At 39.3% G+C, this 18851-nt stretch overlaps 1 protein-coding gene across 12 annotated transcripts in view; it reads left to right on the top strand.

Annotated features, from left to right (window-relative positions):
• EYA4 (EYA transcriptional coactivator and phosphatase 4) overlaps positions 1-18851 on the top strand; it is a 184887-nt gene that overhangs the window by 41494 nt on the left and 124542 nt on the right. The gene's annotated exons all lie outside the window — the stretch shown is intronic.

Raw genomic sequence — 18851 nt, 5'->3', positions numbered from 1 at the left:
AAATCCTGCCAGACTAATCTTATCTCATGGTTTGATTGTGTAACCTCCCTGGTGGATGATGGGAATTTTGTAGATGTAATATATCTTGACTTCAGTAAAGCTTTTGACAAAGTACCCCATGATACTCTGATTAGCAAGCTAACTAGATGTGGGCTGGATAGACCAAGTGTCAGTTGACTACACAATTGGTTATAGAATTGTACAGTGATGCCTCGCTTAATGATTGCTTCATTTAGCGATGAATTCGCATAACGATGTTTTTTTAGAAAATAATATGCACCGTATAATGATGTTTCCTATGGGCGATTTTCGCTTAGCAAAGTTTGGGACCATGCCTCGCATAACGAATGCGATTTTAGGTCCCCTGCTTCACTTAACGATGTTTCTTTTTTCAATTTAAAAAGTGTCTTAGAAGGGTCAAAAACGGTTCTAAATGCTTGGATTCGTTAGAGGACCCCCTAAGTCATGTGCAAACCTGATTTGGCTTTGATCTGACTTTTCGTTAATTTATGGTGAATTTTTTTTTCGGCCCATAGGAACCAATGGACCTGTCAAAATCTGACAGCTCCATTGTTTCCTATGGGGGAGAAAACAATTCACCATAAATTAACGAAAGTTCAGATCAAAGCCAAATCAGGTTTGCACACGACTTAGGGGGTCCTCTAACGAACCCAAGCATTTAGAACAGTTGCTGAGTCTTCGTTAATATTTTGTGAATTTTTTCTTCCCCCATAGGAAACAGTGGAGCTGTCAGGTTTTGACAGCTGTCAAAAGTTGGGGGGAAAAAATTCACCATAAATTAACAAAAAGTCAGATCAAAGCCAAATTAACTTTTGCATCCGTTTTAGAGGGTGCAGAAGCTAATCCAAGCATTTAAAACCATTTTTGACCCTTTTATGACACACTTAATTTTGCAAAAATTGACTTCGCAAAGCCATTGAAATGTATTGAGTCGGCTTCAATACATTCCAATGGAGGAAACATTGTATCGTTTAACGATGTTTCCTATGGGTTTTTTCGCTTAAGGACGGCAATCCGTGCCTATTGGAACGGATTAACCGGTTTCCAGTGTATTCCTATGGAAAATGGTTTCACATAACGATGTTTCACATAACGTTTTTTTTTTTGAACCAATTAAAATCGTTATGCGAGGCACCACTGTATTGAGTCGGCTTCAATACATTCCAATGGAGGAAACATTGTATCGTTTAACGATGTTTCCTATGGGTTTTTTCGCTTAAGGACGGCAATCCGTGCCTATTGGAATGGATTAACCGGTTTCCAATGCATTCCTATGGAAAATGGTGTTTCACATAACGATGTTTCACATAACTTTTTTTTTTGGAACCAATTAAAATCGTTATGCGAGGCACCACTGTACTCAGAGAGTGATTATCAATGGCTTCTTCTCAAACTGAGAGGAGATAATGTGGGATAGTACAAGGCTGAGTCCTGGGCCCGGTGCTCCTCAACATTTTTATTAATGACTTTGATGAGTGGGTGCAGGAAATGCTTATCAATATGGATGACACAAACCTGGGTAAAAGAACTAATATTCTGGAAGACAGAAATACAATTCAAAAATACGTTGGTAGGCTCATGCACTGAGCTCAAAACAACAGACTGAAATTTAACAGGGAAAAATACAAAGTCCTATAACTAATGGGGTGGCGGTGGACAAATGGGGGATACTAGGCTCAATAATACTACAAGTGAGAAGGATATTGGAATTGTTGCAGATCACAACCTGAATATGAGCTGACAGTGCAGTCTGGCTGCAGAAATGGCAAATTCTGTTTTAGGCTGCATTTAGTCTCCAAATCCCATGAAGTACTAATTCCCCTCTATTTGAAACTAGTTAGACCTCATCTAGTACTGTGTCCAGTTCTGGACATCACACTTGAATAAGGATGCCAACAAACTTGAACAAGTTCAGAGGAGGGCAACAAGAATGATCAGGGGATTGGAAACCAAGCAATATGACGGAAGACTGAAAAAAACTGGGTATATTTAGCCTTAAGAAACTAAGACTGATGGGAGATATGATAGCACTTTTCAAATACTTGAAAGGTAGCCATACAGAGGAGGGGCAAGATCTGTTCTCGATCATCCCAGAGTGCAGGACATATAATAATGGGCTCAAGTTATAGGAAAAATGTTCTGTTAGAGCAGTGCAACAATGGATCCAGTTACTTCAAGGAGGTGGTGAACACTCCAACACTGGAGGCATTCAAGAGAAAATTGGACAACCATCTGTCACATATAATTTAATTTGTATTCCTGCCTTGAGCAGGGAGGTGGACTTGATGGCTTCATGGACCCCTTCCAATGCCATTATTCTATTACAGTATTTCTATAAAGTATTCCCCACTACCCAAAACTCATTCACTTATACTGTGAAAATACATATTGTGGTGACTACATATTGTGGAAATACTACAGTTTCAGATAGGTGTCTTTCCCAGAGCTTGTGCCAGGGACTCAAATTGAGATCTTTTGTATGCAAAGCATGTGTCTTTCCTCTCAGACACTACCCTTCCCCAGTAGAAACTGTACATTGTGTATTATAAACAGGTTGATGTTCAGTAAATTTGTATTACTTTGTTTTTACTTTTTGATGCAATGTTATTTGATGCAGTGTCATATAAATTATATCAATACTGTTGCAGAAATTGTGATACATGTTCACATTGGATATTGTTTTGAAACTCATGTGAAGAAAAGTGATTTAGAAATTTATATAGAAGTTCTGGAACCTCATATGCTCCAAAGTGTTATCTGTCAACCCTTGACAGATAAGCCTGTTCTTGCTGTGTTAATGAACTACTGTCCCTTTATCTATTTGTATGCTCATCTGGACGTGACTCCCACCATGAAAATAAATATAGGGGAACATGTATTTGCATTCCCTGTGTCTGAAGGCCATGTTAAGATTTGTTTTTTGCCTTTTTGCATTCTTTAGTAATTTCATCAATAAGCAGCTAATCTTTTGTGCCTCTTGACTTTTTAAAGTCCCTTTTCTGTTCAGTTGGGAATAGGGAGTTTTCAGTTACATATTTATATATTGATCTTGCAAGTACTCCTGTGAGGAGCTTGAACATTGTAGGAAGGCATGTAATTGGTGGATAATTATTGGATTCATTGCCATTTTGATTATCTTTTATTATCAGAAATGTGTGGCCAGTCATCAGTTGTAGAATTTCGAAGTAGGTAATTACATTGCACTGTTACCCTGTTTCCCCTAAAATAAGATCTAACCTGAAAATAAGCCCTAGTATGATTTTTCAGAATGCTCGTAATATAAGCCCTATCCCCCAAAATAAGCCCCGGTTAAGTGAAACACTGCCCTCCACCATTGTGCAGCATTGTGCAGCAACCAGAAGATGACACAACTGTATTTGAATAAATGTAGAATGTTGTACATGAAAAAAAGTAAAACATTCTCTGAAAATAAGCCCTAATGCATTTTTGGAGCAAAAATTAATATAAGACCCTGTCTTATTTTCAGGGAAACACCGTATACATTGATGGAAACTTGTTAGATGCTTTAACCAAAATCTGTGCAGCTCATCTGGACCAGGTGTACTTCAATTTTTCACAGCCTTTACTTGCCTCTTAATCATTTCAGTTGTTATTAGAATATTATCCATTTGTTTTCCTTGAATTTCTTTACAAATGTCTTTAATCCATGAGGCATTTTTGTTACGTCCGGTTGGGCTTTCCCACATTTCTTTCCAATAACAACAACAACAACAACAACAACAACAACAATAAATTTCTTTTTCTCTTTACCAAGCCCTATGAGGAAAGAATGAAAGAACTGGACATATTTAGCCTTGAGAAAAGAAAACTGAGGAGATATGTGATACTACTTTAAAAATACTTGAAAGGTAGTCATGCATAGGAGAGGCAGGATCTCTTTCTTGATCTTCTCAGAGTGCTGTCCATGTAATAATGTGCTCAACCTACAGGAAGCCAGATTTAGTCTGAATACCAGGGAAAACGTCTTAACTGTTAGACCAGTACAAAAGTGGAATCAATTACCTCGGGAGGTGGTTAGTGTTCCAATGCTGGAGGCATTCAAGAGAAAATTGGACAGCCATCTGTCAAATCTGCTCTTATTTGTATTCCTGCATGAGCAGGAAGTTGGACTTGATGGCCTTATAGTAGGCCTCTTCCAACTCTATGTTTCTCTGATTTTATTTTGACAACCTGCACAGACAAATGTTGGTACTTTTTGGATACTACTGCACAAAATAAATGTTCTGTTTATATTCAAACTGAAAAAAAATATACGTTTTTTTAAATTTATTTTTTCCCTTGTTTTACTTTTTTGAATATGTGGTGCTTTCGATCTTGTGATGTGAAACCATCTGTCTATTACTTTTAGTATCCTTATTAGAGGATTTTGTGTGAATTTTAAGGTTGATAGTAACAAAAGATTAATTGCAGTGGTGTTAAGACAGAATCATTACTCAGTTTAGTTGCAGACTACATGAATTTAACAACTCTCTTGGGAAATGTTGTATCTTTCATTAAAAGTTTAAAGATTAAAAATAAAGATGCTAAGGTGTTACCAAAAAACTGAGCTGTCATGGATTTAGACAGTATCAACTAAATCCACTGTACTGATGAGAAATCTACTAATTCTGTGTTCCAACAAACCCTACTTTCAGCCACTGCTACTGATCCTTGATCAATTCCCCATTTTGCAGTTACTGTTAGGACACAATATGGAGCGACATAATGGTTTCTTATAAGCTAAGGTGCTAGACAGGCATGCATTTTATCCCTGTATCTGTGCAGTCTCTGTGCAAAACATATGGAAATGGAGACTGTAGCCAAGACATCAGAAGAATCAGAAGAAGTTTGAGTCTCAGAAGGGCAGAAATGAAGAAACTAGAAAAGATCAAGAGTAAGGAATTATCACTGGAGATAAAGACCAAGATCATCCACACTCTTGTATTTCTGTTCATAATGCATGAGTTTGAAAGCAGGAGAGTAAAGAAAGCTGGCAGGAAAAGATATGATTTGTTTGTAATACGGTGCTGGAGGAGAGCTTTATGGATACCCTGAACTGTCAGAAAGACAAACAAATCAAGCCTGAACTGTCTCTGGAGGCAAAAATGTTGTAATTGGGCACATCATGAGAAGGCAGGGTTCTCTGGGGGAAAACCCCCCAATAAAGCTGGGAAAGGTGGAAGACAGCAGGAACAAAGAAGGACCAAATACGAGATGGACTGATTCCCTAAAGTAAGTCACAGACTTGAGTTTAGAAGTGCTGAGCAAGGCAGTAGAGAACAGGATATTTTGGAGGTTGCTTATTCATAGAGTTGCCGTAAGTCGAAGGCAACTTGACAACACATAACAATAGTACATTTTCACTGCTTCCCTACACTCCTGTGAGATAAATGCTCATGAGATTTGATGGACTTTCTGACAACAAGTGTCTTTTGTTTTATACATGTATGAAATACTTTTTTTAAAATGTGGGTTTTGGCTACTCCTGGTTTTGTCAGGAGAGGATTGTGTCACCTGAGATCAGTCGTGGGCATAGATGTGATGTGCAAAATATACTGGGGAAAAATTTAAGTGCTTGTTTTCATTAGTAACTCTTATTAAATTTATTTAGTAACAAGGAATCAATACCAACAACGTACCCTCTAATTTTCAGCCGAACTAGGCAGGGCTCCACCTTTCACGTAATCAGCTTTGCTCCTACATTCATTCATTCATTCATTCATTCATTCATTCATTCATTCATTCATTCATTCATTCATTCATTTATTTATTTATATCCCACCCATCTGGTATATTCTACCACTCAAGGCGGCTTACAGCATAAAATAACACAAAACATTACCAAACAAGAATAACAGATGGTGTGCAGGAGTATAGTAAATAATAGATACCAAAGAAGAAAGAATCAGATGTTGATAGGAGGGAAGGCCTGGATGTACATCCATGTTTTTAGTTGACTTTTAAAAGTACCCACCGTAGGGGCCTCACAAATCTCCAGAGGAAAGTTATCCCAGAGGCGAGGAGCCACCGCCAAGAAGGCCTGGTTTCGTGTCTTTTCCCTCCGGGCCTCCCTCATGTGCATGCGACTTCACCCCCCTGCACGCTGGGTTCCGATGCGACCAGAACCTAACACAGTTCTGGAGAGGGAAAAGAATTGTGCGGAAGGAAGTGGAGACATATGTGTATGTGCCCAGCTTAGCAGGAACCTTGGATTCCAAATTTAGCAAAGCAAAGCGTACTGCTTATATACTGCCCCATAGTGCTTCGAGCACTCTCTGGGCGGTTTACACGTTAATTATGCAGGCTACACATTGCCGCCGCCCCCAGCAAGCTGGGTACTCGTTTTACCAACCTCGGAAGGATAGAAGGCTGAGTGAACCTTGAGCCGGCTACCTGGAAGTGAACCCCAGGTCGTGAGCATGGTTTTGGCTACAGTACAGCAGTTTAACCACTGTGCCACGAGGCGTCTCAATCGTGTCCCCCCTCAGGTGTTTCTTCAAAAGAGAGCCTTTCCTCATAAGGGAGGTGGCCCAGCCCAGTCAACATTTTAAACCCTCTCTTCTGCACCTTTTCCACTTCCACTTTGTCTTTTTTGAAGGGTGGCGACTAGAACTATATGCATACTCCAGGTACGGACTTGCCAGTGTTTTGTACACTGGCATTATCATGTTGGTTGTTTTATTTTCAATCCCCCTTTTAATGATACCAATATATATTGACAGTGTTCACTATTATCCACAGTTTTTAGTATACACAGGGGGCTTGGAACCAATCCCCAGCGGATATGGGGGTCATACTGTATATGAATTTGGGCAGGGGCAGAAGATAGTCTGTGGCTGGAACTATTTTCGGTATTAGCAGCAGACACTTCTCTTAGTATAGTTATGGTGTGTGTGTATAGGGAGGGGTACAATTTCTAGCCATATTTTTTTCCTCCTGCATTTCCTAGACCAGGTCTGTAAGGTTAAACCTTTATATTGGAAGCCATGTGAGACTCCAAGGAGAAAAGGAATTACTTAAAATTGTGTCCCCACTCCTGCCCCAGCTTTTCTCCCCTTTCTTTGTACTGAGGTAGGGGCTGATACAGTATATGATCAGAGCAAGGATAATGACAAATGGGTAGTGTATAGCTTTTAAATAGTGTACATGGTTATCACAGGTTTTGTAGAAGATTATGTGCAGGCCATTATACAATAATTATTTATTGATTTGATTTGATTTGATTTGATTTGATTTGATTTGATTTGATTTGATTTGATTTGATTTATACCCCGCCCATCTGACCTAAAAGGCCACTCTAGGCAGCTATAACAAGTTTGGGGCGAGATTGTATCAGTTTCCCATTGTAGTCCCTGTATTCTGGAGAGTTCTCCTCAGCATGTAAATTACTGAGTTTTATGTCATTTACACCAGGGATGGAGAGGAAATTATCTGTTTCCAAGAAAGGCTCTGTGGAAGATAATTTACAAAAACATATTTAACAGGGGAAATTGTTTGCCAAAATGTCTGTGCGAGAAAAACATGCATATAAAATATGTATATTTGGAGAAATTTGCATAAGAAATATGAAGAAATCTTTGTTTAGACTTTTTTAAATGCAAGTAGATCTGGGAACATAACAAATGAACCTAAAACTGCAAAAATGAGAAACTGTATGATACTGAAATTGATAGATTTCTCCATATCTGCACTCCAGACTTTGCCTCTATATGGATCTGCATAAATATGCCTTTCCTATACCTCACTTCTATACAGATTTGTTTGAACAAGCCTTTTGTGCCAAAATCGTAGCCTCATTGTTGGCCATTTGGCTAATGTTAGGGGCACTACATTTATGGCAAGAACTCTATCAGCATATGAAACATTTTGGCTCAGTGCTATTTCTAAAGTACTTCATATACTTTCTTCCAGTAATCATAAAGAATGTTTGAAAGTATATTGTAAAAAAACATGCAAATCGTCTGTGGGTATTCTTAAGCTTTAAATTATGGAACTTCAATTACCTGGTTTCCTTGGAAAGGTGGCATGACCACTCAAAGAACTTCATTTTGTAGATCAACCATAAAACATTTTCCAAAGATGTTTTTATTTTGAAAAATATTTAATAACTTCTTATTTTATAAACTGATATTATATTGTGATTTTATATAGATTATATTTATGGAGTTTTTGTTAACCTTAAGTTGTTGCATTTTGGACTTTTATCTTTGGGTACATGTATCTATTTATCAGTGGAATATTTTAGATCTGTATAAAGAAGTAGATATTGTTTGAGTCTTTATTATTTTATTCAAATGTTGTTGTATTATGTTATTCTTTCTATATAGCAGTGAAAAACAAGTATGTAACAATATTTCATTATGCTTTCCCCAGAATTTAAATATGCTTTACTTGAATTTTGTTGTAGTAATAGCTAGGGTGCTTTACTTTTGATAATGCAATAATGTGAGGATTAGTTGAGATTTTAGTATTTTACATAATTACAGTGAAGATGCACCTGTTTGTGGAAGTCCGCAGTAAGGTTTGGGGGAGAGAAAGCAATAGATAAATAGCTAAGTAATATTGCAAGAATTTAACATTGAGAGCTTCAGAATGCATTTTTAAAAATCGTGTGCATGACTTCTTTTCTTGTGTAACATTAAAACAAGATACTTCCCTTACTAACAATCATAGCTTTAAATGTGCTGCTGACATATTCTTCTAACTTAAAATGCCAGTGCAGTGCAGTGACTGAGGGTGTGAAGAGGGAAGTATTGTACCCAGTTCAAATATCATCCCAGCCATGAATTTGTTGGGCAGTCTTAGGCAAGCCATTATTTTTGTTGCATTGTTGACATATAAAAGAGAAAGAGTAAATTTTTAAAATGTGCAAAATAGTACTTCGTTGTTAATAATGTCTTTAATGCGAAAAACACAACTTGGTCAAATGAGCAGCAGTTCCTGTTTTGTTGCATTGATAGTTACTATTTTTTTTTAAAAAAAGACAAAACAATCCTTAAAAGTTTCAAAGGATTTTGTGTGTTTCTTTTTATAATGAGTCATTCTGTGGTTGTTCTTTGTGTGTACTTTATATTTCAAAGGTGAAAAATGCCAGGGTTTTTTATACAGTTTACATGTTATGAGACTCCTGATAAGCAGGGCAAAAACAAAATAAAAAATAAATAGGACAAAATGTGTCATCTTAAAGACTAATTGCTGTATTTTAATGTGAGCTTTTGTGGACAAGTCTACTTCCTGAGACACTGTCACATTAAACTATAGCACTTAGTCTTTAAGGTGCCACAATGTTTTTATCTTATCTGTTTTTTTTCCTTTTGGGTTTGCCTGATATACTAATACCAGACTAGCATGGCTACCACATCTAAAACTGATAAATAAAAATAGTCCTGATTTCTCCAAGAGGCAAGAAATCTCACAAGGCTTGTAAGTTCTTCATCAAGGCATCCATCAAGTCAAGGAAACTTGGACCAATAGGACAGACTAATGTAGTCTTTTAAAAAGGAAAGTTGGGTCTAAATGTAAGTATTACCCACATCCCTTGTGGGCTTGGAAATCCTTTCTAAAAATAAAGTGTTGGAGCTGTCAAATGTTGACACAACTATCGTAATCTACTGAGAGAGTTTTTAAATCCAGGTCATCAATCATGTTTTATTAGCTTTAACAGAGTCAAGCTGCTGTCATTTATGTTGCACTGGGACAATGTGCTGACAATGTTCTGCAGGTGTAACTTTCAGTCAAAATCTATGTCTAAGCAACAACCTGGATCTTGCTCATGTTGGGAGAGAGTGCCATCTTCAGTTTCAAGGGGCTGTTAAAGAACAGCGTTAAGCTTATGATTTCGCTTATTTGTTGAATGTCAGTTTATATCGGCTTATCCTATTCTAGTAAGCTAAGAAATTGGTTTCCCAGTATTAAGCATATATACTTATAAGTTTAACAGTTAGCTGTGTTACATTTAAGTGTTTTGTGGGGCCATTGGAACATTCAACCTGTAGTATGCTGAAGGGCCTTAATGCTTATACAATGATGGGGATGATGATGGTGGTCCTTACATACCCAAACATGCGAAAGACAGAAACATCAACATTTTTGCAGAGGTCAGCATGAGCGTACTATGGAAATGATATATATACTGTTTTTGTTTTCAGTCAAGCTGATACTTTTCTATTTTAAAAGTTAATTCACTTTTAATAGAGATACAGTGTTTTACTTTGAAGGTTTTGATAGAACCGAGATGTCTTATTATTTTGGTTCCAAAATATTGCTGAACTTTATTTAAATATTGTTCAGTGTATTCTTTCTTATATGCTTGTCCTAGAAGAGGAGATATTCTTATTATGTCAAATTGAAAAAAAATTGCAATTTAAAAATACTTACATCTTACTATATTTATATTTCAGCTTCTGTGAAATAGTAAATTAATATGTTTTGTGTATCTTAGTTGTATATGTCTGTACTTCATACTATAAGTAGATGTGTCATAGTGACAGCAGGCAAGTAGGGGCTAGTGAGATGGGTTCATTAAAAGAGCCTTGGGAGAAGTACGCCACACAAAATAGCAAGTGAAAGACAGAAGCTGTTGATGAGGGTGACCTCTAAATGCAAGTCATCTTACTATAAACAGACGGGTGTGGAAAGCCGTTGGTCTGATCCAAGCTTGTTCACTATCCAGATCTTGCTTTTAGTTTATCTAAGTAATATTACTGAGCCTGCAGTTATTGCTCAAAGAAGAATAAATATCTTTAGTTCCACTTGATTTTGATACAATGGTGAAATCAGCTGTGTGCCTCCCACACTTATGTACTGGAATATCTATGGCTAAACCTGAAACAACCATATTCTTTTCCTGAAAGAACTGTCATGCTTGAAGAATTCTTTTGCATTTTTTGAGCAGGGAATGAGGTAAGCTTGTGATTTATTTCTATATGGAATAGTAATTTGAAGTTTCAAAAACAATTAAAAGAGTAAATAGTATCTAATCATTTAGGTCACTGATTTTTATTCAGATGTGTGTAAAGTTGCATGTGTGCTTTTATATGATTTTTACTAGATTGTTTAGGTATGGAAATTTTGAATTATTTTACTTTAAACCCGTTTCATAAAGTGTAGCTGTATAAATCTGCATGCATATGTAAATATTTTTCAGTAAAAAATGAAGAAAGCATACTGAAATCTTGGGCAACTATTCTAGTTACGTCTTGTTGGAGAAACCTAATTAAGCAATCAAATCATCATAAAAATGTTTACATTTTTTTAAAGTAACAGTGCAGTTATATGCTTAACTATAATTCCTACCATATTTAGATGGATTTTTTCCAGAGTAAGTATAGGGAAAATTATATCCCAGGACTATATTTTTGAATATTACAGTTGTTATTTTCAAATGTTAAGTACAATTCCCCCCTCCCCCCCCCCCGAAAATTACACATTATTTCTTGTGTCTTCAGATTAGGTATCTTGCTGTAAAATATTTTTGGTTAAGTAGGTGTTTAACTTCTGTAGCTTCGCACACACAGTTTTTTGTTTTTGTTTTTTTGCTTGCAGACAGAGAAACAGACTCAAACATATACTAAGAGGTATGAGCGGGATGTTGCTTTCAGGATCCATGAGGTGAACTGGTGTTTACAGCTCGTTTCTTACATGTCTCTTTCCTTCAAAGGAAATGGGAAGAAGCTTTTAATTTTAATGTAGTATTTTATTTATTACCTTGGAAAAAGAAATAAAGTTTCAGAGTGAGAAATAAAATATTGTTACTGCTTGTACAGTCCATTTGTGAAAATTGATTTACAGTTGTAGGGAGCTGTGTTGTAGTGAGGAGCACATTTCACAGAAAAGTATGATAAATTATAACAACCGGTATGTTCTTCAGTTTGGTTTGTATGGTCTAGTGAACAGCAAGCAGCAGTATCTGATTACATATTACTTTTCTTAGATTTGTTAGAAGCTTAACAAAAGAAATATGTGGTCATTTCCATCATTTTTTTCCACACAAGTTTTGACTTCTGAATAAACTGATTTTTGAACATCAGAATCTCTTCACCAAATGAATTCTTGATATAATTCCTTAAAATATTGCAGAAACCAAATTTCTTCTTCATCTGAAAAAAAAACACCATGGTATTTAAATATTTAATGTAATTGCACTCTGTAGTTTTATAACTTAATGAATTCTGTACCATGAACCATAAAAAAGCATCTGGGAGGTCCTCTTGGATTTAAGATTGCAAAAATAATAAATATATGTTTGAAAAAAGCAAGACAGGTATTAATGAAAACCAATGCCGAGCTGTATATCATTTCATATACAGTTAATAATATATATTTACTGTATATGAAATGATATCTTGTATAATTTTACTAGAGTAAAATTTAAGATCAGCCAACATAAGAAACTTTAACACGCCTTATAGCTAAGAAAGAATTAAGCAACATTTGTAGGCATCTTCATTTTGCACTTCTATCACTATACCACCACTGTACCTTCTGGGTACATCACCTGCCATACATTACAGTATTGCAGCAATGGATTTTTCTTTCTGTGCACCTTCATATGTCTCACAGATATGCTCCAGAATAGGGAAACTCTCTGGAATAGATTGCGTGCGCAAGAAGAAAAAGGTCCTGCTGTATGAGTTGAGGTCCTCTGGAATTCAGTCTTGTATTTTGCATTTAGAATGTGCTTAAAACTGAAATACTTTAGCTAAAATTCTTTCATTGTATTTTAAATGTATACATAATCCTGATCTATAATTCTACAATATGTGAAATAGCCACTTAGGAAAATCAATGTGTAATGTAAACTTCAATTGATGTTAATGGGTAAATCCTGATATGAACAAATAGGAAAGTAACAAAAAAAGTTTAAAGAAGTTAACCTAACATTTCATCAGTATGAAAATGTTGATAATTTGTTTGCATAAAGATACCTAGCATTGGGTTTTATTTTATCCCAATTCAGAGATAGTGAGTTTTAAACAAAAAATAGTTCTGTATCTTTGCATGTAAAAATAGTAATCTGTTCTAAGAAGCAGATGTGCCATTTAGTTTTAAGGAATTACTAAATTACCGGTGAGAAATTAGGGCTGACTTGTTTATTCACTTAATTGTTTTAGTAAATATTGAATATTAGACAAGGTCAGATACAGATAGCAGCGGACACAGGTAACATCAAAGGAATGTATGATGGTATCAAGCAGGCCTTAGGTCCATTACAGAAGAAATCTGCTCCCTTGAAGTCTACTACAGGTGTGATCATCCAGGACCGAGCACAGCAGATGGAACGCTGGGTGCAGCACTACTCCGAGCTATATTCCAGAAAGAATGTAGTAACCGAAGAAGCATTAAATAACATTGAGTGCCTGCCTGTCTTGGAAGAGCTGGACAGCGAACCAACCCTAGCAGAAATAAATGCGGCCTTGGATTCCCTCACCTCTGGCAAGGCACCTGGAAGGGACAACATCCCTGTTGAAGTACTGAAATGCGGTAAGGAGATCATCATCACCGAACTGTATGAAATCTTTTGTCTCTGCTGGAGGGAAGGTGGAGTACCACAGGACATGAAGGATGCAAACATTGTCACATTGTACAAGAACAAAGGTGACAGGGGTGACTGCAATAACTACCGTGGTATCTCTCTTCTTAGCGTTGTAGGGAAGCTGCTTGCCCATGTTGTGCTGAAGAGGCTCCAGGTGCTTGCAGACAGAGTCTATCCGGAATCACAGTGTGGATTTCGAGCAAATAGATCCACCACTGACATGGTATTCTCCCTCCGACAGTTGCAGGAGAAATGCAGGGAACAACAACAGCCACTCTTAGTGGCCTTCATAGACCTTACAAAAGCATTTGACTTGGTTAGCAGGGATGGCCTTTTCAAAATACTTCCCAAGATTGGATGTCCACCTCGTCTCCTTAACATCATCAGGTCCTTCCACGATGGAATGAAAGGCACTGTAGTTTTTGACGGCTCAACATCAGATCCCTTTGACATCCGAAGCGGAGTGAAACAGGGCTGTGTCCTCGCACCAACACTTTTTGGGATCTTTTTTGCTGTCATGCTGAAGCATGCCTTTGGAACTGCAACAGAAGGTGTCTATCTCCGGACTAGATCAGATGGAAAGCTCTTTAATCTCTCTAGATTGAGAGCAAAGACCAAAGTCCAGCTGAAATGCATGAGGGACTTCCTCTTTGCAGACGATGCAGCCATTGTTGCCCACTCTGCTGAAGACCTCCAACAACTCATGAACCGTTTCAGCAAGGCCTGCCAAGACTTTGGACTAACAATCAGCCTGAAGAAAACACAAGTCATGGGCCAGGGTGTGGACTCACCTCCCTCTATTACCATCTCCACACAAGAATTGGAGGTTGTTCATGACTTTGTGTACCTTGGCTCAACCATCTCTGACACCCTCTCTCTAGATGTCGAGCTGGATAAACGCATTGGCAAAGCAGCCACCATGTTCTCTAGACTCACAAAGAGAGTATGGCTCAATAAGAAACTGACAACACATACCAAGATCCAGGTCTATAGAGCCTGTGTCCTGAGCACACTCCTGTACTGCAGCGAGTCCTGGACCCTTTGTGCCCGGCAGGAGAGGAAGCTGAACACCTTCCATATGCGTTGCCTACGACGGATTTTTGGTATCACCTGGCAGGACAGAGTTCCAAATAGAGTAGTCCTAGAACGAGCTGGAATTTTCAGCATGCATACATTACTGAAACAGCGACGTCTACGCTGGCTTGGGCACGTTGTGAGAATGGCTGATGGTCGGATTCCAAAGGATCTCCTATATGGAGAATTAGTGCAGGGAAATCGCCCCAGAGGGAGACCACAGCTGCGATACAAGGATATCTGCAAGCGGGATCTGAAGGCCTTAGGAATAGACCTCAACAGATGGGAAACTCTGACATCTGATCGTTCAGCCTGGAGGCAGGCAGTGCATCACGGCCTCTCCCAATTTGAAGAGACCCTTGTCCAGCAGGCTGAGGCAAAGAGGAAGTCACAAAGGAAGCAAAACCAGGGAGCTGGACAGGGGACAGATTGGATTTGTCTCCAGTGTGGAAGGGATTGTCACTCTCGAATTGGCCTCCTCAGCCACACTAGACGCTGTTCCAAGTCCTCCATACAGAGCACGATACCATAGTCTTTCGAGACTGAAGGATGCCTACTACTGAGACAAGGTCTCTTTCAAATGGTCAAAATGATAATTTTAGAAGTAGGTGTCTTACCTAAACATGTGCGATAGTGAGAAGTTTATATATGTGTGTGTAAAAACACTTAATATACTGTATATGATACACACACATACGGATTTTGTAAGTGTTTTGTAATTTTGGAATTATTCAAAAGTATTTTGGATTTTTTGAGTGCATGTACAGTGGTGCCTCGACTTACGAACTTAATTGGTTCCGGAACTCCGGTCATAACTCAAAATTGTCGTAAGTCGAAGCACCATTTCTCATAGCAATGCATTGAAATGCAATTCATCCGAAGAAGAAAAATCACCCAAAACAAAACAAAAACATTGCAAGACCTATTAGAAACGTGATTAATCCATTCTGGCTGAAGGGAGGGGAAAAAAGCAAACAAACTGTGCAAGACCCTTCGGAAATGCAAAAAAAAAAAAACGCAAAGGAGAAAGCAAACAAACTATGGAAGACCCATCAGAAATGCAAAAAGAGCAAAGCAAAAAGAAAACAAACTGTGCAAGACCCATTGGAAATAGGAAAAACCCAAAAGTAAACAAATCTTGCAAGACCCATCGGAAATGGGGAAACCCCCCCCAAAGCAAACAAACTCCCCAAGACCCACCGGAAATGGGGGAAATAACCCAAAAAGTAAACAAACCCCACAAGACCCATAGGAAATGGGAAAAACAAGCAAACCAAAAAGCAAACAACCCCTTCAATACCCATTACAGCATAGAAACATAATCCCACCACCCAGCCCAAAACCACGCTGCAAACCCCACCTACCAGCCGGAGCCTCAGGCACAAGTACCGTGGCACCATACTGTGGCTTCCTCTATCCCGTGTCAGCCACATGCTCAACAGGAATTTTCTATCCCTCAAGCACCATCTCGTAAGAGGCAATTTCCCACGGTACCTACAGCACTTCCCAAGCGTGCTAAGTACAGTGCAGGACACTCTTTGGTCCGAGCCACGACGCTCTACTCTGGTCCTGATGCCCACGATACCGTGCCCTTCTCCCAGTCCACCCAATTGGATATGGAAATGGCACCAGAAGACACAGTACTGAGGCATTTTCCTTCGATCACCTCGCAGTCGTCTAATCTATCTACGGTGTCCACTGACTCTGATGCCCCTGACACTGCTGCCCAAGGCTCGTCATCTCTGCCCTCATCAGAGGACTTTTCATCTTATGCACAGCTTATTATGCAGATGGCGAAAACCCTACAGGTTGATGCACAAATCCCTCAACAAGAACGGGACCTTGTCTTCCATGATATGGAGCAGGACAAAACCTCTCCTCCTAGCCTCAGTCTCATTCCTGCTGTGTTTGAGCTGGTAAAATCTTCTTGGGACAAACCTCCTACATTGGTACAGGTGCCATGCAAGCTTGAGCACCACTATAAGACTCATAGTTCAGACTCTGACTTTCTGGCCAAGCATCCTTCACCCAATTCTGTTGTGGTGGAAACTACCCAGTACAACTCACGTACCAGATCATCTGTTACACCTGTTGACAAAGACGGAAAGAAATCGGACACCTTTGGTAACAAGCTGTATTCGTTCGCCACAATGTTGATTAAAATTGCTAACTACCAGGCCACCATGGGTGCCTATCAGAAGCACTTGTGGGACAAGATAGTTCCAGTACTGCAATCACTACCTGACCTCACAAAGGCAGAAGCCCTTAACATTCATGAAGAGGCTAACACCCTTACCAGGCAACAGCGATTTGCTGCAAAACACACAGCTGACATCACTTCTAAATCTATGCTGACTGCCATTGCTGTTAGATGCCACACTTGGCTTAGAACAGCCAACATCCTTGAAGAGACCAAAGCCAAGATCGAAGAACTTCCCTTCGATGCGGGACTATTCAACTCTAAAACTGATGAGACTATGGACAATATCCATAAGATGAGAAAGATAACGAAATCTTATGTACCATACCAGCCGTATAGGTACCAAAAGTTTGCCCACAAAAAGCCACAGTACCAATTGTCTACTCAGTACCAGCCCTCTCGGTACAGTAAGCAACAGCAGGACCACACTTACCAAGTTCAGCAGCCTCCTACGCCGCTGTTCAGGCAACAACGCTTTCGTAGCCCTAAGCAGTCCTTTCGCAAGACTCAGCATAGTAAGCAATTCTCATAAATCTACCTCCTATACAAGATTATCTCCATTCTTACGAGAATGGAAAAACATCACTACTGATAAGTGGGTCCTTAGTATCATTCAATATGGATATAGGATAGAATTTTTCCGTATCCCTCCACCAAATTCAATCAGGCCTAATCCCTTTTCCAAGCCGCTGCATTTGGAAATCTCATCCCTGTTATCTAAAGAGGCCATAATCCAAATTGCATCTCACAGTACTGATGGTTTTTTCTCACACTACTTTGCGGTCCCCAAGAACGATGGGGGCATAAGGCCCATCATGGACTTAAGAGACCTCAACTGGTACATACTTCACAAGAAAATCCGTATGCTCACCCTTGACTCCATTCGTCCCCTCTTGTCTCAGGGAAACTGGTTCATCACCATCAATCTGCAGGACACATATTTTCATATCTCCATCCACCCATCTCATCAAAAATTCCTCCGGTTCCGGTTCCACCATGATACCTTCCAATTCACTGCCTCGCCGTTCGGGCTTTCAACGGCCCCCAGGACATTCACAAAATACATGGCACCAGTCATCACGTACCTACGGACCCAAAGGATAAAAATCTTTCCTTACATTGATGACTGGCTTCTGGTGGCCCGATCCTATCATGAAGCACTGTCAGCCACAAGATTCACCCTGTCCACCCTAAAGAAATTAGGACTAAAAGTCAATGCAAAAAAATCCAATCTCATACCTTCTCAAGTAGTCTCCTACATAGGAGCAACCTTGGACTCTGTTCGCACAAAGGCCTTTCTTCCACCACAGCGAATTCGAAAGATCAAAAAAGCTGTGAGCAAGCTCAGACCGCGCACTGTACTTACAGTGCACTACATCCAACACATTCTAGGATTGATGGCATCCACCACCGTGGTGGTACCGTACGCCAGACTCAAACTAAGATCCCTACAGTCTTGGTTCATCACTCAGTTCGATCCCATGACAGACCAGCAATCCAAGAGGTTGAGAATCCCCCCTCTCATAGCGTGGCATCTCGCCTGGTGGTCCAGATCCAGCAACCTGTCACAGGGAAAACCGTTCCACTTTCCTTACCTGTCCATACAGGTCATCATCGACGCCGGCCCCTTGGGTTGGGGTGCGCACTGCCAGAACCTCTGTACCCACGATCTTTGGACCCTAATCTAAAGGACCTTGCTAGAACTGATAGCTGTCATGAAGGCTTTTCAATCCTTCCTTCCTCACATCCAGGGCCATGCTGTGCAACTGGTAACAGACAATACCACAGTAATGCACTACATCAACAGGCAGGGTGGAATGTGATCAACGCGTCTCCTCCAGCTGACCATCAAGTACTGGAATTGGTGTCGCTCCCACGACGTTTTCACACAGGTGATCCATATCGCTTCCAGGGACAACTCTCTAGCGGACCACTTGAGCAGGCTCCCTACCAGAATGCACGAGTGGACACTAGACCAGACAGTCTTTCTAGACAGTTGCAAGCGATGGGGACAGCCCACCT

Source organism: Pogona vitticeps, chromosome 1 (genome assembly GCF_051106095.1).
Source record: "Pogona vitticeps strain Pit_001003342236 chromosome 1, PviZW2.1, whole genome shotgun sequence".
Taxonomy (NCBI): Eukaryota; Metazoa; Chordata; class Lepidosauria; order Squamata; family Agamidae; genus Pogona; species Pogona vitticeps.
This window is presented reverse-complemented; position numbering and strand designations above follow the sequence as displayed.